Here is a 6,000-nt window from a genome sequence, read left to right on the forward strand (position 1 = left end):
GACGCTGCCATTAATTAACTGAATAAATTTGATCTAGGCATTTAACCTTTCTGAGTTCCTGTTTTTCTGTTGGTAAAATTAGGGGTTTGAATTAGTGGTTGGCTCAGTCCCATTTCTGATCTCTCTATAATTCTAGTGCCATCCATGGGCGTGACTCAAGTTGTTCACAGCATATGTTTTGCCTCAGCAGTAATACATTAAGGGAAATTGCCCAAATCTGAAAGGTCAAGTCCAAGAGAAGGGCCCATGTCTCTAAGCTCAAAGATCCCTCTGCTTTTAAAGAACAAGTCTGAGTGAGTAGCTCTGGGCTCCTGGATTCTCTGGCTGCATAAATGTAGTATTTAAAGTACGTTAGGACTATGGGAATCCAGGAGCCCCTGCTATCTCTGACAAGCTCATTTGCATGTAAAAATGGCATGGCTGGTACAAACACAAAGGCCAAGTCATCTGCTTCTCCCTCAGGCCCCAGCCTTCAGTCTCTGAGCCATCGGAAGTGAGGAGCAGGATTCAAGCTAGCCTCACAACACCAAGCACTTTCTCAGGAACTACAAACCACGGCCTGTGGTCACTCACCAATGGGCCATCAGCACATGTGTGCAAGCAACTCTTAGCCAACCATTGGGACTTATGAGTTCCTTGTTGTATGTGAAGATGCGCACAGAATTTTAATACAATGGTGATAATGATAAAGCTCATGCTCAAAGAGGAGAAGAACCCCAGTGGAAATAACAAAATGGCTTAAAGTGACCCCATTGACACCTATTATTGTGTTGAAGGTCACACTACTGGCTGGAGGCTTTTTTCAACATTAAAGGCCTAGAACATTAGATGCTTCTCCTTTGGCAGGAGGTCTGGAACCTGACCTGGAAGATATAGATATAACGGAACCAAGATGGAAATGCCCCCCAAGGAGAGTACAGGAGGGACCAAAACTGGGAACTCTGCTCTGATGGAGAATCAAAATTAGGAGTGCAGGAGAGCAGAAGGAAACATTCAGACCTGGGTCTGGAAGCAAGGGATCCAAAAGGTAGGAAAAGAGGAGAACTGGGACCACTGAACAAGATGGAAAGCAGGTCATTCTGGGCAAATGCTTGGAAAAAATCTCTATCATCTCAAGCTGGGTATTAAGGTGGCCTTTTAACATCCTAATGGTGTGGTATATGGGTCTCATCAAAGGTTCTATATGTCAATCCACCCTGCCAAAAAGAGACAATGGGTGAGTGTTTTCTGGGCTTCACGATGTCATTGGCTTCCAACTGAATTTGTTTTCTACCCCCTAATTGCATGGTTTATTGGTTACATATTGCTGAGTAACAATTTACAATAAACAGCATCTTAAAACAACATACATTTATTATATCACAATTTCTGCGTATCAGGATTTCAGGTCTAACTTTGTTAGGTTCTCTGCTTCAGAGTCTCATTTGAAAGCTGCAGTCAAGGTATTGGCCAGGGCTGCAAGCTCACTTGAAGGTTTGACTGAGGAAGGATCCTCCTCCAGGCCCACGTGATTGCTGGCAGCAGCCTGTTTCTTACGGGCTATAAGACGGAGGACCTCAGTTTCTTGCTGGCTATCAGTCAGAAGATACTTTTGTGTCCTTGATTTGTGCCTTGCTCCACAGGGCAGCTCACAACATGTATGGCTTTTTCATAGCAAGCAGGAGAGAGTCTCCTAGCAAGATAATGTCGCAATCTCTTATAATGTAACAGTGTACATGCGATCACATGTATCTGATCACCTTTGCCATCTTCTAGTGGTTTGAGACAAGTTAGAAGACACATCCACACTCAAGCAGAGGGAATTACGCAAAGGAATGAATACTAGGAGGTGGGGATCATGGGAGCCACCCTAGAGTCTGTCACACATAAACAGAGCTGCTGGTTGGTGCTCAACACTATTCTTCCATTCTCCTTGAGAAATTAAGTGAGGACATCATGGTATTGGTGATGAACTATAGTCGTGTGCCACGTAACGATGTTTTGCTCAATGACAAATATATGATGGTGGTCTCATAAGATTAGTACCACATAGCCTAGGTGTGCAGTAGGCTGTACCATCCAGGTTTGTGTAAGCACACTCTATGATGTTTGCACAATCACAACATCACCTAACAACACATTTCTCAGAACATCTCCCTCTCTTAAGCTATGCATGCCTGTGCATCACATAGTTAAGTACAGGCTGCTGGACAAGACAGTGGGGCTCTTTAATCATGCCAGAGTTGATGGACAAGGTTGTTTCAACTTTCCTTTGCCTTGTAGTTGTATTTCCAAGCCAAGAAATCAAAGCCTTCTTTTTCCCAATAGACACAAACCACAGATCAGATGAAATGAGGTAGAGAATTTAACAAGAAAAAGTGTTAGGATCTATATTTGGGTCCAGTAAACCTATAGCACAAGTTGAGGCAGCACTTGGTAATAAAGGCTTGTGAATAAGCCTTAAGGGATTTGGTTAACTTAATATGAGTCAGCAATGGGATGTGTCTGCCAAGAATAGCAAAGGCTGTGTTAGACTCAGTGTAATTAGTCCAGATGGAGGATTAGTCCAGAGGAGATGACCCCTTCTCACTTTGTGCTGCTCTGACCACACATGGAGGCTGGTGCTAATTCCGGACCCCAATTTCTAGGAGGGACATGGGTAAATTAGAGCGTTGGCAAATGAGAGCCCCCAGGATGTCAAGGAGGTTGAAACCATGGAACAGAACAAAAAGGATGAGGACTGGGGATATTTAATCTGCAAAGGCAAACAAGTGCAGGGTAGCATTGTTTTAAAACACTAGTGGGCTGTCTTATGAATGAGGTATTTGATAGTTTTATATGAGCCCAAGGGATAGAACCAACACTCACTGTGAAAGTCCTGGAGGATCAGATTTCTGCTCAGAGTGAGAAACATTTTACAATAGGCGCTGCTGCCATAGCAGAGAATAGATGCTTAACATTGGAGGTCTTCATCGAGTCATTCAGTCATTCAATAAACATTTATTAGTTCCTACTCACTGCCAAGCATCAAACTATGCAGATGCCCAACAAAGAAGATGCATTCCCTGCCTTCCAGAAATGTACCTTGAATAAGACAAGTAAACAAACAATTTCAATGTAAGAATAAAAGACTGGAAGTAATAAACAACCCTCAAGCCTCAGACATTTATTTCTTGTTCAAGTCACATGTAGGAGACCACAGCTCAGTTCCTGTGGTTCCATGTGCCTTTTTCTTCTGGGCAGGAGGATGAAGGAACTTAAGACAGGAGAAGAGCAAGACAGCTGGTGGAAACTTGTGATGTCTTTGAAAGCTTCCCCTCAGATGAGGCTAATCTGCTTATATTCCATTGGCTGAAGGATGACACACTGCCAATCAGTGGACACAGAACTAGTGTCTTGCTACAGAGGGCACTGCAAGTCACATAGCAACGGCAAGTGTGATAACCCTCTACAGGAAAGCAGGAGCAAATAATCAGGAAAAATAACGGTTTACTACAGTGCCCTCAGAGACATTCTGTAGGAGTTGAGAGGACAAAATATTTCTTTCCTCCAGAAGAAATCAGAGACTTTATGGAAGAGGCAACTCTTCAAAAGGGACTTCAAGGCTAGAGAAGATCACCCTTCACAGTCTTGGGCCAATCACTCTCCCTTTCGAAAATCACTGTATATTCACACTTACAGTCATGCGCCACACAATGACATTTCAGCCAATGACGGGCCATTAGACGATGGTGATCCCATAAGATTTGTACCATATAGCCTAGGTGTGTAGTAGGCTATACCATCCAGGTTTATGATGTTCATACTACAACAAAATCTCGTAATGACGCGTTTCTCAGAACATATTCCTGTCGTTAAGCATCACATGACTATATTTCTTCCGTGGGATAACACATTTCGGTGTGAATGATTACCAGTTGGTTAGCTCTGGTCTAAGTGGGATATGTTTCTTGCCTGGGGAGAGAAGTGAAAAAATAAACAAACTTTCCACTCGGTGAGTGAGTGAAATCTACAGGAATTTAAATGAGGTAAATGAAATTTAACAGTTGAGAAATTACAACTATGAAGAACTAGGTTAATCCAGGAACGAACGGGAGTGAATCAAGAGAAAAAATAAGAAGCTGAATTTAATTAAGGGACCTAGAAGGAAGATATTAGTAGCTGTTCTCCATGAGGAATAATAAATGAAAGATTGTCTGTCATTTTGGGTTGTAAAGGCCTAAATTACCATCCTCCTCACGCCTCCCTCTTCAGAAAATAATATATTTAATCTATCGGTGAAATTTTCACAGATGGAGGGAGCCAAAGCAGACTGATTACAGTTTGCTTATAAGAAATTCTTATTCCCTTGGCCACTGGGAGAAAGTAATTTCCAACAGGGTAGAAGAGAAAAATTGTCCCTTTTTTCCTAAGTGTTGCTGGTGGACTAAGGGAAGTTGAATGAGGCAGGAACGGGCACTTAGCCTAAAATGCTTCACTGTTCACATTTCATGTCCTTTAATTTTTAATACATTTTATTTCTGTGTTCAGGGAGGTTTTGTTTTCTTTAACCTCCTGGTATAAAATCATTCTCTGAATACTTTTGGGATTAAATACCAAACTCCAATTGTGCCAGGCAGGGACTGGGAGAAGGAAGGTAACTTCCATTTGAAAACTACCTTGTTCTCCTCAGAGGAAAAACACAATTTTAATATTTTAAAAATAGTTGGTGATGGTAATAAAATTACAACAGCATTTCCCTTTAAAGCTACCATTGGGGCCCTGAGTGGGCATCATTAGAGGTGAATATGGTGAGTTCCAGTCTTTCTGGATGTGTAAAGTCGCTGGTGTGCAAGACAAAGTCTGGTGAATGAAACTTAGAAGGCCTGTTTGGAGTTCTGCGTCCACAACCTGCTAGCAGCGGGATCTTGGCTAATTGCAATAGTAAACCTTCATTGAGCACTTATTATTTGCCACATATGGTTCTAAGCTTTTACATGTATTAGCTCATATAATCTTTGTAACAACATGATGGAAGGTAGGTATTGTTATTATTCCCATTTTATAGACAAGAAAACTGAGGCATAGTATTTTGCCCCAAATATGTAAAGATCTTCTATAAATCAATAACAACAGGAGAAAAACAATAGAAAAATGAGCCAAAGACATGAATAGGCACTTCATAAAAGAGAATATCCAAATAGTCATCAAATATAGGAAAATGTATTCCATCTCATTTGTCATCATGAAAGTCCAAAACAAAACCAAAATGACACACCACTACATAATCAATATAATGCCTTAGATTAAACTGTCTGACAGTACCAAGTGCTGGAGAAGAAGCAGAGCAATGGAAACTCACAGGCTACTGGTGGGAACGAGTTGGCCCAACCTCTTTGGAAAACAGTTTGGCATTAACCACTCAAGCTGGGCATTTGCAAGGCCCACAATGCAGCAATCGCACTCCCAAGTGTCCAGCAGACACACATATTTCACCTGTGCACAAAAAGCAGCCACAAGAGTGTTCACAGAGCATGATTTTGGAAAGTCCTAAACTGGAAACAATCAACAGTAGGATGACTCAACAGTATCAACAGTAGGATGACTCAGAACATTCACTATATTCATACAACACAGTACTGCTCCACAAAAGCAAGAAACTTCTGCTCCATGCAATAGGACGGATGAATTTCACAAACAGGGTTGAAAGAAAAGACACAGACACAGAAGAATACTGAATGATTGCATTTAAATCAAGTTCCAAAGTTTGAAAAATTAAACTCTAGTGTTCAAAGTCAGGAGAATGGAGACTTTGGGGAAGGACGGAGGGTGTGGTGATGAGGAAGAGGCAAGGGGCCCTCGTGGAGTCACCTCAATCTTCTTCACCCTGCCCTGGGTGGTAAACAAGAAACTATCTGTCCATCTTGAACCCACGTCTTTGTTCATGGTTCGAGAAATGGGTACAAGCAAGAGTCGCTCTACTACTGCTCTTCTTCAGGATTCCATGCACCACCAGACAAAAATTGGTTTGTTTTCTTTAAA

This window comes from Equus asinus, chromosome 3, assembly GCF_041296235.1.
Source record: "Equus asinus isolate D_3611 breed Donkey chromosome 3, EquAss-T2T_v2, whole genome shotgun sequence".
Classification (NCBI taxonomy): Eukaryota; Metazoa; Chordata; class Mammalia; order Perissodactyla; family Equidae; genus Equus; species Equus asinus.